At 30.9% G+C, this 17,951-nt stretch overlaps 1 protein-coding gene across 17 annotated transcripts in view; it reads right to left on the bottom strand.

Moving 5' to 3' along the window:
• Positions 1–17,951, bottom strand: part of LOC127069924 (TWiK family of potassium channels protein 18-like) — a 209,708-nt gene that overhangs the window by 115,921 nt on the left and 75,836 nt on the right. Inside the window, exon 1 of one of the 17 annotated variants that reach the window (XM_051007668.1) lies at positions 12,834–13,245. The exons of 15 other annotated variants lie outside the window; for them this stretch is intronic. The gene's annotated coding sequence lies outside the window, so the exon portion shown is untranslated. Of the gene's footprint in view, positions 1–1,410; positions 1,430–12,833; positions 13,246–17,951 lie in introns of those variants that run through there. One more of the 17 variants, XM_051007667.1, reaches the window with a different exon arrangement.

Here is a 17,951-nt window from a genome sequence, read left to right as displayed (position 1 = left end):
ATTGCTTCAGAGAATGTTTCTTCTAAGATCTTTCGTGTCAATTTTCTTTTTCAATCGTTCAGATACAAAGTTTATCTAAAGTTTTCTTATATATATATATATACACATACACACGTACACGTATGTACATATTTACATATACATATTATGTGTGTATATATATATATATATGTATCCTTATATACATTTGTACATACATACGTATGTACTCATGTATCTTGATCCTATAACGTAGACTTCGACACGTACTCGTCATAAAGTTCTAACAGATAGTCAAAGCGATGTTCTCGATAAAGCTTCAGGAATAACTCGAAAGGAGAATCCTCACTCTGGGTGTATGAAGATCCAAGCTATGAATGGCATATCTCTTTGAAGAGTTACGGTCCATTCGGATGGAGCTCGGTTAAGTACCGGAGCTTACCTAACAACCGCTAGCTGTCACTAAGAGAACAGTTGAAAAGCCGTACTAGGAGTACGATGAATAGAAACGCCTCTCTGGTTGCTGTTACTCTTGCGAGTTGGTTATATGTACTCGACGACGGACTGCTACGTTTAATTCCTTTAATCAACCACAGAGAATGTTATAACGTTCGACTTTCCCAATAACTTGTTAAATTTCTATATTTTCGTCCTTTTTTATTATTATTATTATTATTATTATTTATGGTTTCTTTTTTTTCATCAACTCATCTTTATATATTCAATATCGATGACATCGATGAAAAAAGAATGTTATTAAAATAACGAATACAATTCTTTTTTTTTTTTAATAAATATCGATCCGGATTGTTTTAATATTATATATTATAAATATGAAATATCTAGATCGAGAAGATTACCTATTAAATTTCTATTTTTTCGTTCTTTTATATCAAATCATCTGTCTATCTCAATATGATATCGATCGATATAACAAACCTAATTTCTTTTTTTTTCTTTTTAATAAATATCAATCTGGACTGTTTTAATATTACATATTATAAATATGAAATGCCTGAATGAAGAAGAGTAAGAGAAAGAGGATTAGACTTAGAAACTGGGGATCAAATATAATCCGAGGAAGAAAAAAGGAACAAAAATATATAAAAGTCTGAAGAGGAAAAGCTACGCCAGCTAAAGTTTTCTGAAAAAGTTCCGACTCTGCGACAGGTTCTAACTACATATATATATACATACATACATACATACATACATACATACATATATACATCCATTTATATATATATATATATATATATATATATATATATATAAGAATGGATTAAAGAAGGAAAAGAAAGAAAGAAAGAACGATAGTGATAGTAGATGGTAATGGTGATAGTAGTAGTGGTGAATCGTGGTGATGATTGTGATGGTGGTTATGGTGGTAGTAGAAAATCAGGAGAAAGGACGAATCAAGCCTTAACTTACACCTTCTTTTTCACTCCTTTTTTCGTCGTTTCTATGCGTCCGATGAAACATGAACCGACGTAAAATTTTCTCTAGACGTGGTATAGGAATGGCTAGTACAAGCTTGCCTTGCAATTCCCCAACGGCCATACTGCGAAATAACCTTTAAAGCTGGCTTGGCACATGTAACACGAGGATATTCTATGGTAGACATTGCTCGTAAATGAAAATCGAAAGGAAAAAACTTTTGCTCGGTGTTAAACATTATTATTTTATATAGAATATTTTAATTAATATATCAAATATCTATTAAATAAAGAATTAGTATCACTTTTTTGTTTCCCTTTTCTTTTTTCTTGTTATCTTAATTCGTTAATTTTTTCATTGGGAGATATAGTATAATATCTATCGAAACGCGACTTGATAATCTTATTTTTATTATTATTATTGTTGTTGTTGTTGTTTGTTAAACAATTGCGAAGTTATTATTTCATTTATTTTACATTGAAATAAAAGGTGATATTTCATTATGCAAAAAAAAGTGGATGACCTGAACATATCGTTGAACACAATGCTCGTGTGAAAATACGTTTATTGAATGAATGTAAGGATCCTCCCAGGGTAATCAACAGGTACTCTACGACCACTCACTAGGTTCATTGGTTAAAGTCCTATAATTCTCCAACACTTCATCGTTATACTTCTATAAGATCCTTTTGTTCGATAATAAAATTTTAATGAAACAATGGATATATATTGAAATTGATTTATTCGTCATTCATACGAATTGAGTGATACATAAATAATAATCGAAACAACAGTTCAATTAAATTCTATAGGATTAGATCGACGTTAGATCATTCGTTCTCTATGTTACATCGAAAATTAACAATTATCTTGCTATTTTTCTTCTTATCCTTTATTTTTTCATTTTCTTAATTATTTTCTAGTTAATTTTAAGTATCAGGTGTAGAATAAAGGAGACTATTAACGAAACTAGACATCCTTGTACACGAAAGAAAATAATGTTGGAGTCTATCCAACGAATGGTTGATATATTTATCTTGGTTGTTTCGTTCTTTCCTAAATTATCCCTCACACTCTCATTCACACTCTCTCTCTCTCTCTGTCTCTCTTTCTCTTTATTTCTCTCTCCTTCTTCCACGTTCATCAGTAACCCCTGGCCTAACGGGTCTTGCCGAATACGTACATACATTGTTCCAGGCATATACCATGCGACAATGACAAATAGAGAGGCTTTTACGGACAATAAATGAAGCTCGACGCCATCTCCACCTAGTCGACATTAATTTCGATGACAGTATACACTCAGTCGACTTTATATTTCTCTTGAATGTGGAGGAAATTTCGACTTGGTTAAAAAAAAAAAATAAAAATAAAAAAAAAAGAATAATAAAAAAATAACAACGACGAAATTTTTGTGAGTACGTTAAACAAAATAAAAAATAATTTCTTTCTTTCTTTCTTTCTTTCTCTCTCTCTCTCTCTCTCTCTCTCTCTCTTTATTTTTCTTTTTTTTTCTCGTTTTTTTTTTCCTTTCTTTTTCATACAATACAAATTTCGAAATTATAATTCTTTCCATTTCGTTGGAAAGTTAATAAAATTCGTAAAATGAGACACGCTATTGTAGTAAACAACACATGTTATTTTACTGCATGTGTGCTTTAGAAACGGATATTAAATATTTACTATATTTACTATCCGCATAGGAAAGTTTGTAATACGATTCTACTTTGCGGAAGTACACGTCGAAAATTGTTGAAAATCGTACAGATGTAATTCGCGATGCTACTGACCTCTCACATTTGACCCTTCTCCCATCTCTATCTCTTTTTTGAAAAATGAGAAATGACGGATAACCAGAGAAAAAGAAAAAAGAGAGAGAGAGAGAGAGAGAGAGAGAGAGAGAGAAATATTCTTACCCAAATGTAAGAAGATATTTTATGAAAACAGCAATTGCCTTTGTATGCTATTGCCGTTTAAAATTTCACGAAAAACGCGTATTGGATTGAATTCGTGATTAATGCAATATATTCATATGTTGGCCATGTATTTTATATGCATATATTGTAAATTCAAGTGAACCGACTGCGTACGAGGTAAATATTAAATAAACGACTTCGTATACTGCGGATCGATCTCAACGAAGTAAAAATTTGAGAACAAAATACTTGCGTGATATATCGGCCAGAAGAAAAAAAATTTGATACGCGTTTTCTTTCTTTCTTCATTTATTTTTCTTTTGCGCTGTTTAATTTCGATATTCGCATGACGATTATCTCTCTCTCTCTCTTTTTTTATCTTTTTTTTTGAACGAGGAATCATTCGAAATAAAAGATTATTAATATAAATAATAAATCATTTACAAACGTCCACCTTAATATTATATTTCGAGGAAAATTTTATTTGAAAATAATTAATCGTTTCATTTGTTTCAATGAGAAATTATTTCTAACGAAAGATTATTAATACGAATAATAAATCGTTGTAAATGTGTAATATTATTATTATTATTATTATCATTATCGTCGTCATTATTATTATCATCATCGTTTTTATTATTCTTATTATCCCGCGAAATTTTATTTGAAACAATTAATAGTCCCGTTTGTTTCGAGAAGAGAAGAGAAACGTACGTTCTAATCGTCGTTCTAACAAAATTACAAATGCAAATATATATTTGATAAAAACTTCTTAGAGAAGTGTATAACAAAAGGAAATAAAATGTCAAACGATTGTTAAACGTCGATTGCTTAAAAGATATTTCGAGTTGTAGATCGTTACGATATATTCGCTTTGAAAAGCTCAGCCCTTTTTCCATATTTCCATTTTCTTCTTCTCCACTTTCTCATTTCTCTGGAATAGTCAAGGACGTTATTATCCTAACAATCGCATTTGCTCAATTATTGCGAACAGTAACTTGTGTGAATTCCCTTGAAATTTCAAGAGTTATGATCATTATCAAGATCCTTATACAACTTACAACGAACTTAGGAACGTTGGTTAAAAAGAAAAAGAATGAAAGACAGAGAGAAAGAGAGAGAGAGAGAGAGAGAGAGAAGAGAAGAGAATTAGAAGTCTCGTTAATGTCACGTCGCGTGTCGACGAAACTTTCTTATGGAAAATATTGGATAACTAGCAACTTGAGATCGATTTTACCAGAAGCTACAATGTTTTATTCAACTCTAAAATCTGCTAGGAAAATTTCATCGATAGAGTACATTCAAGACAATTTTTATACTATAGAAAAACGATAAGATGAATCAGCTGATCATTAATAAATCTTTTGGTTTTTAACAGAATACTTTTGGTTTTATTTGTTTTAACTATTCGACAATTTATCAATGAAACTTTGATCGTTATAACGAAAACGACGTTATGTTGTCCGATTAAATTTATTATACGATAAACGATCTATTGATAGACCGATGATAAATCATAAAAATTGTAATATAAAAAGGGATAAATAAAATGGAAAAAAAAAAAAATTGATGGAAGGAGAAACTGAGAAAATGAAAAAAAAGAAGTGCGGTCCACGAGCGGGATTAAAAAACTTGCATGCCACGCGATAAATCCTTTAACTCGGCTGAAACAAAGAAGAAAAAGAAAAGAAAGAAAAGAAAGAAAAAAAGAAAAAAGAAAATGATGCAGTCGCATCTCCGAAGTAGATAGGATAGAAAATGAAATTTCATGACGAACTACGTGATTGTTAAAGGAAAGAAAAAAAAAAGGAAACATGAAAAAAAGGGTAGAAAGAAAAAAAAAACAAAAAAGAAAAAAGAAAGAAAGAAAAGATCTAATGAGATAAAAATCTTCGATATTTTATAAGAAACATAAAATCTGATTGGCTTGTATTGCATTTTTTCCAGTACTTTAAAGGAAGCTTGTTAACTTTGTTGATAAAAGGAAGTAAATGAGATTGGTAAGAGAAAACATAAAAGTTATATGTATACCACTACGGAATATCTAATAGTAACGTATATGTATTTGCATATGTATGTGTGACTTTGCTTCTGTATATATATATATATATATATATATATATATATATATATATATATATATATGTGCATCTACGCTATTTCTACGGGAGAAAATTAGGAAGAAAAACGCGAGCTTCATTTCTCGGTTTATTCAAGCGCTACCCATACATACGGTTAATGAACTCTGCTGCAAATTTCTCCAAAGATAAAAAAAGAAAAAGAAGAAAGAAAAAGAAAAAGAAAGGAGCATATATGCATACGTAGATACGTGTGTGTGTGTGTGTGTGTGTGTGTGTAAATATATATGTATATATGGACATACATATACATGTATATGGACTATTTATTTTGGAAGTACTACAAGTCCATTTGTTGTTGTTTCGAGAAAATTAAAAATTAACATATTAATTAATCGATTAAAAAATATAAATTAATTATATCGAGTCTGACAATGTTTCTACTAATTTATCGATACGTAATTTGGTTATATAAATTTCTTTTGGGCGAATTTAACTATAATAATGTACGTATTTACAGGCTGTAAATGGACTTACATCTATTCTCGATAATTAGTCGATTGTAAAAATCGTTTAATTTCAATTATGAGAAATTAAATTATCACTTGAAATATGTTTTGTATCGATCCGATTTTGTTTATAAATAATAATGGGAAATAAAATAGGAATAGTATGTTTTAGTTCGAACGTTAATTATATTTATATTCATTTTTATAATCAATTGCTACGTAATCATTTTTATTGGGCAATTTTAAATCGAACGAAGCATTGACATTTTTTAAAATATCAAATATTAACTAATTATAAATAAAAAGTTTACACTGAATCAATCATGAATTATGCGATATCTCATTAAAAAAAAAATAAATAAATAAATAAATAAAATAAAATAAAAAGGAAATGGACTTGCACCACTTTCAATAATCAATACTACAAACCAAAAAAAGATATTAAATATTAACTGGTAATAAATAAAAAGTTTACACTGAATCAATCACGAATTATGTGATCTTATTAAAAAAGAATATAGACTTACATCACTTTAAAAATAAACGGTCCATATTATCCGAAGACCCTAGTATGATGTTGATGCGTTTGTAATTAATTTTGTTGTATGCATGTTACATTTAAAATTTGTTACTGTCTCTCGAAGAAACATTTAGACTAATTTAACCGCTAACATCCAATTAGTTTGATAAGCTTCCCAATCGTTAATCGTAGAATAACTCATAACGTGACATATGAGATCTGTCATTTCGATTCAAGCCCGAACGTAAATATGTTCGGTGAGAGATATGTATACGATAATCGTGAATATCAATTAAACGGACAGGTGGAAACGTTAGAACGATAAAGGATTTATCAGCATAAATTACAGAACAATCGGTCATTCGATTACGCTAACCTAAATGAATCCTTTCATGTAATTATACATTATGACCACGTGTTATAAATTTTCTCAAGTTACCTCGCAATAAGTGTATATCTTCATTTTAATTAGGATATTAGCTCGATTTACTTCAAACGAAGTGGAGTCGAGTACCTCGTTAATTTCGAGATACTTCGTTTTCATGGTATATTCCTTTCTAAAAAAAAAAGAAAAAGAAAAAGAAAAAAAAAGTAGAAAGAGTGGGAGGGAGAGGAGGAGAGAGAGAGAGAGAGAGAGAGAAAAGAAAAATAAGATCTATTTTAATTAAATGAAAGAGAGAAGAAAAAAGAAATAAAAAAAAAAGAAGAAAAAATACAAAATAAAAGAAAATAAGAAAAGAGGAAAGAGTAGATAAATCGTGTCGGATATCTATTTAAAATTCCGAGCATCGATCAAATGTCATTCTTCTTAATAAGCCTAGCTAATAGTCAGAGCTTAACGATTCTAACTCCTCCCTTAGAAACTCGTCTTGATGGGACTTAAAGTGCCAAGGCAAGACGGTACTTGTACTCGCAATCAGTAGACGAACGTCCTTCTGTAATTACTTCCTCAGAGACGTGTGCTTTTAAAGCATTCAAACCAACGTTCTACAAATTCATTATCCCCTTGAAATACTGTACTCTATCGTATCTTATATTGTCTCTATACGTTATCGGCATTTGTCCGATCTGTTAGATTATCCAATTAATTCTATTCAACAAATTCTAAAACCGTTTCGAGTTTTATCATTCAGGGAAGGAAACAGAAAATTTTATTCATGTATATATATATATATATATATATATATATATATATATAAGAATAATATGTAATATAAATTATATAATTAATATATAAATCAATATATATATATATATATAAATATATAAGTGAAAGGTGTAATAAGAATAAACAAAACTGTTATATAATATTCGTAAAGGGGTTAAAGAAACCAAACAAGAAGAGTAGAGTGTTCTTTTCTAGTATGATAATAAAACATGCACGTGTCTCGCGGAATTCGTGATAAGGAGAGAAAATGTCGTGGTCCTCTTTACAAGCGGCTGTAGCTTATAATGAAAAAAAAGGAAAAAAAAAAATAGAAGAAGAAACAAGGAGCCAAGGTAAGATAAGGTAAGATAAGGTAAGACAAGGTAAGGTAAGGTAAGGTAAGGTAAGGTAAGGTAAGGTAAGGTAAGGTAAGGCATAGCAAGACAAGGTACTAAAGGAATAAACAGTAAGTTGAAAGAGGATGCTGCTTGGAATTTCCCAAGCAATAAACAAGCTACATCGTAATCGTGCTTGGTAATATATACTTTCAAATCGTTTTCGCTGTCTTTCAGAAAGCATGCAAACGTGTCTCTTAAAGTCTTTCTACGATCTTCTTAAAGCTTTACTTTGATTTGATTTGATTTTCTTTTTTGTTCTTTTTATCTATTTTTTATTTCTCTAGTTACCCGCACATACTTACACGTTATATATATTTATATATTACACTCACATATATATATATATATATATATATATATATATATATATATGCACGTTTATTATTTGTACTAACAGAGATATGAACATTTCGTTTTAGCAACTCTCTTGAGATGTATTTACGCACGAATTACATCGCTGTACTTTCCTTCGTTAAACCATCGGATTCTGAGGTTACGAGAGAGATAGAAATAGAGATAAAAAGAGAAAGAGAGAAAGAGAGAGAGAGAGAGAGAGAGATTTCATTTGGTTTAGTTACGAGTTAGTGGAGAGGAAATGTTTTTCAAAGTGTTGTGAGTATCTCGCGATAAAGCTGTGTTTGTGGTAAAGGTGTCTTCTTGTGCGTTGGCCTTTCGGTTTGCTTAACCGCTAAACTTTGAGATTGAGAGAGAGAGAGAGAGAGAGAGAGAGAGAGAGAGAGAGAGAAATAGAAAGAAAAAGAAAGAGAGAAAGATACTTCCTTCCATTTGAATAGTCTCTTGAAAAGACACGATGTGGAAGCTGGATGTCTCTGAGCAAAAAAAGGTGTCTCTATGAGAGACGAATATTTTATATAAAAGTGTCAGACAAAATGAATTCAAACTACTTTGCCATTTACTTATTTCAAATATCTATGGAAGGAGAATATGAATAAAATTGTTAAGTTTAAAACAAAGAAGAAAAAAGAGAAGAAGAAAGTACAATACGAACACGTACATATATAACGAACGTAAAATAAATACGCTTGTAAAAAGATTTATTCGAAAGTTATTAGTACGATCGAATTATGATCGAGTTTGATGCGTATGTCGACGTAGAATTTTTAATTAATCAAATTCATCTAATAGAAAAAGAGAGAGAGAGAGAGAGAGAGAGAGAGAGAGAGAAGAGAAAAAGAAAAGAAATAACTGTAAAAGTTTAACGAAAGAGAGAGAGAGAGAGAGAGAGAGAGAGAAAGAGAGAGTAAGAGAGAAAGATAGAGACAGAGAAAAGAAGATAGAAAGAAAAGAAGGAAAAGAGGGTAGATGTAGAATATTAAAGTACACTCGAGTGTTTCATTAGACGTTACTCGCTTGGATAGCCATACATAGACTGCCATATCGCTTTTCCTTTGGCACACACCAACCATCCTACCTACTCGGATTATACTATATACGCTTTTATACCAAAGTTTAAAGCTCATTAACGTGCGAGAGCTTCATTATATCAACTTTAAGACGCGATGCGCTTATCCTAAAAATGTTAGGACCAAGTTTCTATAACGTGCATTAGTGATAATGCGAGGAGCCTCGCTCGACGTTATTATAAATAAAAATAGCTCATTAAACTTCCAAACGAGAATCGGATGATCGTCCATGAAAAGAGAGAGAGAGAGAGAGAGAGTCTCGACTCTTAATCTTCGAATAATAGTTCAAAAAGAAAAAAAAAAAAAAAAGAAAAAAAGGAAAGTAAAAGCGAAGAAGAAGAAAAAAAAAATGGATCAAGATGATAGCGATAATAAAAGTGTATTATACCTATAAGAAGATTAATCAAACAGTTTGGATAGAAAACATTAATCATTCTAAAGGACAACATCAATTACACGATATATATCTACCTAACTATAATATATCAAAGAGAGAAGAAAACAAGCGACACAAGTTAAACATTTAAAACACACATACATTTGTTTAACGAGGAAGAAGAAAAACATAGTATGGGGAAGTTCACGCTAAACTTCCTCCTTCGTTCGTCTCACTTTATCCAACGGCGTTAAAGTTAAGTTTCTAGAAAATTTATGAGCTAGACGTAGAACCTTGGATAATTTAACTCTTTTACTTTGTTAAAATGTGGCCGAGAACGTTCTCAAAATTTTCTTACGATTACGTAACCAAAAGAAATTTCTTTTCGTACGTGTATATGCAGCTCCCTTCTTCAACTTCGTACATTTGACGAAAATTTTTCAAAACTAAATTAATGGATAATAGCGTCGGGGATATATACGTTTTTAGATTTGTCGAAGGGACTAGTCTCTTCTATCTTCGTTTAAGTCTTTAAGTGTAAAGGGAAAAAGACAAAAGGAAGTTAGCAAAGGAGTAAATAAATAAATAAATAAATAAATAAATAAAAGAAACGAACGAGACTACTACTCTAAAAATTGCAAATTTTCAATTCTTTTATTTTATTTTATTTTTTTTTTTTTATTCTACTTTATTCCTTCCTTCTTCTTCCCCAATCTGTCGATCTTTTTTCCTTTACTCTCTTATTCTTTTCTACTTTTTTCTTCTTCTTTTTTTCTTTTTTATTTTCCTCAACCTCCATCGAAACCTCCTTTCAACAAGTTTTTTACCACGCGCCGCTGAACAAAGCGAGCAGGTCGAGCCGGCGCGAATGCTCATAAATTTGACTCCGGAATTCCATTACTCCGCAAGGCAAAATCGATATTTCACTCGCCTCCCGAGCCTTCCACTAGAAAGAAGAAAACCGAAAAGGATACTTCTTCTAGCAGTATGTATGTAGTAGCGACTCGTAAAGGAGGAAGACGAAAAGGTACTGAGAGAATCCTTTCTTTCTTTTCTTCGTGAATGGTTTTTGACTTTATTTGCAACGACTATGTCTTTTTGACTTTTCTACGGAGACTATCTATTTTTATACACATACACACACATATATATATATTTAGAAACATTAGATATTATATTACAATATATATGTAGATATATTAGATATTTTATATATATTAAATATTAGATATTAGATATTATTTTTATATTGTAGATATATATATATATTTTCTTTACTTTTATAAAGTCGAGCCTTAGAATATAAAATCGATAAATTTTCTCATATTACTTATATCCTTATTAATCCCAAATTAAAAGAATCGATATTTATAATCATTCCAAAATTTATCAAATTTTTTTTACCCATATCAAAACTTCATACAGATAAAGGATTAAATAAACCAATTAAATAAAACGATTCAATTGAAATCTAGATACAGATTCGAACTTTCGAGTTAGATCAAGTCGTTCTTCATTTCATTCATTCATTCATTCACTTCATTCATTCATTTATAAAAAGAGGATTGATCAACGACGAAAAATGAAAATTTTCAAAAGTACCTTTTGAAAAATGACTTACGTTTCGTATTAATAGCGGCCACTTTAAAGTTATACCTTGTACGTGGCCGAGTTCGTAGAAAGTTTTGAAGGTAACACAGTGGTGCGCACGTGACGTCGAGCAAACCGCGTTGATGTCTAGATGGATTCGTTACGGTCGACCGCGAAACTAACTTCCTTCGTGAATTCGTTACCACGTGTTACCTATATCTATACGAATACGTATTTACCTATGTATCGTAAAACCTTGTCAAAAAAAAAGGGAAAAAAATTGAATCAAAAAAAAAAAATAAATAAATAAAATTAAAAAAGAAACGTCTTCCTTTAAATTGATTTGGAATGTACGCAGAAGAGTAGAATTTCATTTGCTAAAATAATGAACTCTACGAGTCAAATATCATGAACTGCTACGAATTAGAATGATCCTTTTAATGTTACCATTTAAAGGATACTAAATATCAAATGTGATCAATTAATACGAGTTAGAATGATCCTTTTACTGCTACCATTTAAAGGACATTAAATATCAAATAAGATCAACTAATACGAATTAGAATGATCCTTTTAATGCTACCATTTAAAGTATTTTAAAAATCAAATAAGATCATCTAATAGGAGTTAGAGTGATCCTTTTAATAGCAGTATTAAAAGAATACGTCATCGTCTTACTAATTTCGAGTTTTTGTATCTCCCATATCATCGAATTATCCAAATCAATTACAAAGCAGGATCGTTAGGAAGTAAAGAAGGGAAAGTGTGTAGGAAAAAAGAAAATAAGGAAGAAAGGAAGGAAGGAAGAAAGGAAGGAAGGAAGGAAGGAAGGAAGGAAGGAAATATGAAAGGAGGAAGCGATTTAATAGAATTACGAGTTCTCCTTTATTCGAATAATTTATCTCGAGAGTCTTGAAGGAATAGAAAGAAGGAAGAGAAAGAAGAGGAGTGAACTAACGTAAGAGGGTAGAATCTAGTAGCAGTAGTAGTAGCAGTAATAGCAGTAGCAGCAGTAGCAGCAGCAGCAGTAGTAGTAGTAGTAGTAGTAGTAGACTCAACTCGTTGCCAGTAGGAAGAGTCAATTTCGAAAGGCGATATTTTACGAGCGTTTTCTTTCTCCCTCCTATCTCTAAACGCACGTTTACTTCCTCTTGTTCTAAAAGTATTGTAAAAGAACAGGGAAAAACGGATTAATTGAAATTTCTATGCTTTTTACGAGCCGCAAGTTGGCGCCAACGTGCGATTACGTTCCATCCTCGAAATATCGTCTTAAGACGCCTTGTCTTGACTCTAAAAAAGAAAAAGAAAGAAAAAGAGAAAGAGAGAGAAATAGAGAAATAGAATAACGATGGTAAAGCGAAGAGAAAGCGTTTAAGAAGAGAAGGACAAGAGAGAAAAGAGAGAGAGAGAGAGAGAGAGAGAGAGAGAGAGGACTATGAGTCAGCGATGCGGAACGAACCTCGATTCGGAGCTTTAATCACCAAATTCCGGAGGAGGAAACGGAAGAGACGTTTTCTCGTGCCAACGCGTCGCCATCTTTGTCGTTGTCCTCTTCCTCTTCCTCCTCCTCTTCCTCCTCCTTCACCTCTTTCACCACCTCCACCTCCTCCTTCTCATTCTTCTCTTCTTCATCCTTCTTTCATCTCCTTCTCTCTACTCTTTATCCTCGTGAGAATAAAAAACATGGCGTCAGGCTGACCCTTCGAAGAGAACGTTTCTTCGTTCGCTGCATTTCCGGAAAGTGACAGATCGGAGGTTACGATTTCGAACGAAGGAAGGAACGAACGAACGAAGGAACGATCGAGCCAATTCCTCTGTTCGGTTTAAAAAAAGGAAAGGAGAGAAAGAGAGAAAGAGAGAGAGAGAGAGGAATGAAAGAGAAGGAAAGAGAAGAAGGAATAGAGGGAGAGATACTGTAAATCAATCGAACGACTAACGAGCATGGCCCAGTTTCGTGGTTGGCTTTGACTCTAGAAGAGAGAGAAGGATAGTTAGATGGATTGATAGATAGAGATAGAGATAGAGATAAAGGTAGAGATAGAAAGAAAGAGAGAGAGAGAGAGAGGAGTTTTTTATTTTACGTGTCCTCAGGTGCGAATACTTTTTTCGGTGAATCTATATGGCCCTCTAGGGAACTTTTTCTTCTCTATCTATCTATCTATCTATCTATCTATCTATCTATCTATCTACGTACAACTATATATTTGTATGTAAGTGTATATATATATATATGTGTGTGTGTAGGGATGTATGTAATAATATGCATGTAACATGTAGGAAAGCAAGTAAGATAGAAAGTTTCTCTTCCGGAATACTTTCACAAGCCCATCCAACCGCGAGTACTTAGCCTACGAGCAACCTGGGCTTCCTTAAAGGACGCGTTTTATTCCCTGAAACGCTCCTGAGCACACCCAAGAAAACTTTATTTCTTCAGACAAATATGTATATACGACCCGGACCGATTTATGGAAATGCTTTTCCTTCGTAGTTCTCGCTTCGTTTTCGACGAAGAGGAATATGTATGTATGTATGTATGTATATATGTATGTATATAAATATTTCGGATTAGGGAATCTCGAACGAAATCGTCGCCATTCTACACGAGTTTCCTTCTTCGACTTTTTATTTTTCTTTTTTTTTTATTTTATTTTCTTTTTCCTTTTCTTTCTTTTTTTTTCTATTCTTAACATAGCCTTCTTGTCATCCTTCTTTTGAAAGTAAAATTTGGATCGTATATTTGGAAATTGGTGCATGTCCATTTTTTGTCGTTTCGAGAAAATGAAAAATTAGCACATTAGTCCATTCAGAAATGTAAATTCATTTTTAGTAATGTTTCTACTAATTTATTCAATATGTAATTTGGTTATATAAATTTCTTTCAGGCGAATTTGACTATAATAATGTATATATTTATAGATTGTAAATGAAGTTACATCTATTCTCGACAATTAGTCGATCGTAAAAAATCTTTTTATTTCAATTGTGAGAAATGAAAGATCACTTGAAATATATTTCGTATCCATTCGATTTTGTTTATTATTAATAACAGGGGATAAAATAGGAGTAGTATTTTTTATTTCGAACGTTAATTATATTTATATTCATTTTTATAATCAATTGCTACGTAATCTTTTTTATTGTGCAATTTTAAATCGAACGAAGCATTGACATTTTCTAATATATCAAATATTGACTAGTTATAAATAAAAAGTTTACACTGAATCAATCATGAATCATGTGATATTTCATTTAAGAAAAAAAAAAAAAGGACTTGTAATCCTTTCAAAATAAATGGTCCATTCCTCGACGTTACTTTTTTTTTTCTTTTTCCTTTTTTCTCAGATATCTCTCAATAATCTTTATCGACGATCAAGGGATTATTATCCATTATATTATACTTGAATGATAAGTTGTTCCTATATTACAACATGATTAATACAAATTGCAATTCATGGAAGAGTGAAAAAAAAGAGAAGAGAAAAAAAAAAGATCAAAGAAGATATTAATTAAGAAATGAAAAGGATTAATGATCGTTCGTAGTTTTTCCTTTGAAATGCTTATAGTTGAAAGAAATTTCATAGAAGATGAATGTATTTGTGAATTTTTTCTTTTCTTTTTTTCGAAGATGAAAGAATCTTGTGAAGAAACATTGTGGAGAAATTAAGAGAAAGAGAAAGGAAGGTAGTGCATTAGCATTCAAAAAAAGAAAAAAAAAAAGAATAAAGAAAAATAGAGATGAGAGAGAGAGAGAGAGAGAGAGAGAGAGAAGGAAACGAAACAAAAAAATAAAAAATAAAAAAAAAAATAAACGAGCTTCGCACCTTTCGAATTACTCGTTGACGAGGCATTATGCTTAACACAGCGCTAATGGTAATTAGTATAATTTTCCGTAAATGAGAAAAAATTCAGCTATTTCCTTGTTAAAGAGTTCAAGAGTTTCGCACGTGAGTTCTCTTTACATCCACATTTTCGTTGAAAAGCTTTAACTTGCTAAAGAAAGAATCAAAAAATCTCTCTGATTTGATATATCATTCGTTAGCAGTATACACTCCTTTTTCATTCTTTCTTTTTTTCTCTCTCTCTCTCTCTCTCTTTTTTTTTCAGACTACTTTCCTTGTAAAAATGAACATAATTAAAAATAAGGAAATAAAGGTTAAGCAAAGTCGTAAAAAGCAAGAAAAGATATAAACGATGTCGAAATAAAAAAAAAAGAAAAGAAAAGAAAAGAAAGAATGGATAATAAAAAGAGAAACTAAGTCGATAGAGATTTTAAAAATAATACGATGGGAAATAAAACGAGGGATTAAAAAAGAGAAAGAAAGACACTTCTTCGCTATTACTACATATGATTGGAATGTAACGAATAATAATAATTAAAAGAAAAAGAAGAAAAAAAAAGGAAGATATAAAAAAGTGATAATAAGATGACACTTCTACTTCCTTTTATCATATTTTTCGTAACATAGATTATCATAAACTTTGCGTCTAATCACGATATTTACGAGATTGCAAACTAGAGTGTTATAATCAAGTAGAAAAGTTTTTTAATAGTTAAAAGACTTTAAAGATATAGCGAGTATCGTTCGTTTAAACTTACCATGGCTATAAAAGCAACGTTCCAATGTCATAAAATAAGAGCTTTCGCGTATTAGGAAGAAGTGTTAAAATTCTTCGATTATTTAAAGTAATTTCTTCATAAGAGAGAAAATTGGACGATGGGTGTTCTCGATTTAACGAGAGCTTCATGTAGATACATACATGTATATATATATATATATATATATATATATATATATATATATATTCATAGACACTACTACCAGGTAGTATCGTTAAATATTCGAACATTGTTCAGAGTTTTCTCTTGGAAAGTTTCTACTGTGATTTAAACGTCTTATATGGATCGATGTCTTCTCAACTTGTTTCGAGATTGAAGGATTTTCGAGATATTATATAGCTTTGAAGACTTTAATTCTTAAGGTGTTTCTAAATGATCTATTAGGATCGATAAGGAAGGAAAAGGAGCTAAAGGAACTGTGAATTGAAGGTTAAATTTGAAGTCTCTGAAAGATGAGACAGACAGAGATAGAGATAAAGATAGAGATACATAGAGAAATACGTAGAGAGAGAAAGAAAAAAAGGAAATACAGTAAAGTGGAAGAAGTTCCTTGGACGAGGTTCGTCGACTCTCGAATCACGTCCGGAATCGCAGCGATCTTCTAGAGGAAAACGTGTCTTCGTTGAGCCGAGCTTCGTGGTAACACGCGGAACGAGAGAAATGAAGAGAAGGAAACAGAGAGAGAAAGAGAGAGAGAGAGAGAGAGAGAGAGAGAGAGAGAGAGAGAGATAGCAATCTCGCACACAGAACTCTGTATTTCTTGGTTGGACGCCTTTCGTTCCGAGCTTCTTCGTTTCTACTCTCTTCTCTTCCTCTTCTTGTTCTTGTTCTTCTTGTTCTTGTTCTTCTTCGTCGTCTTCTTCTTAGTCTTCTTGATCTTCTTGATCTTTCCTCAGAAAAGCAACGTTAACGTAACTCCTTCGAATTTAGAAATCGACCATGTCTCATACATACGAATCGTTTATTTTGAAAATATTGCAAATCCATTTTTTGTTGTTTCGTGAAAATGATTGGTTAAAGAATATACATTAATTGTGTCGAGTCTGACAATGTTTCTACTAATTTATCGATATCGTAATTTGGTTATATAAATTTCTTTTAAACGAATTTAATTATATCGTACGTGTATATATACGTGTTTACGAACTGTAAATAGAGTTACATCAGTCGATTGTAAAAATCGTTCAATTTTAATTAGGAGAAATTAAATATCATTTGAAATTTATTTTGTATCGATCCGATTTTGTTTATAAATGATAGTAGGAATTAAAATAGGAATAGTATTTTTTATTGTTAAACTTAACGATGATTCCGTCATTTGTGTTTCTGAAAATTAGGCTTGCATTATTTTCGTAATCAATCGCTATGTAATTTATTTTATTGGCCAATTTGAAATCGAATAAAGCATCGACATTTTTTAAGATATTAAATATCAACTAAATTACAAATAAAAAGTTTACTCTAAGTTAATCACGAATTATGTGATATCTCGTTTTTAAAAAAATGTATTTACATCACTTTGAAAATAAGCGATCAAATTATATATAATTTTAGAAAAGGACAATGTCTTTTTGCTATTGTCTTTAAAACTATTTGAATAATCTAATTAATAATCAGAATATGAAATATACTATGTATAATATAATATTTAATATTATATATAACATATAACAAAATATATAATCCTATATAAAATATACAATATAATATACACTATATCTCTTTCTTCTTATTTATACATTCATTTACATACTTATTAATTAACGATCAAAAAAATTTATATACAACCATCTCTTTTCATACTACGACATTAACATCATTAACAAATCAAATTAAAATAAAGAATAAGAGATCCGTATAAAACATTCCTCCAAAAAAAAAAAAAACGAAAATAAATAAATAAATAAATGCATTTAAAAGAATGAAGAAAACAAGATGGAAGTATACGTAGGATTAGAA

This window comes from Vespula vulgaris, chromosome 17 (assembly GCF_905475345.1).
Source record: "Vespula vulgaris chromosome 17, iyVesVulg1.1, whole genome shotgun sequence".
NCBI classification, from domain to species: Eukaryota; Metazoa; Arthropoda; class Insecta; order Hymenoptera; family Vespidae; genus Vespula; species Vespula vulgaris.
This window is presented reverse-complemented; position numbering and strand designations above follow the sequence as displayed.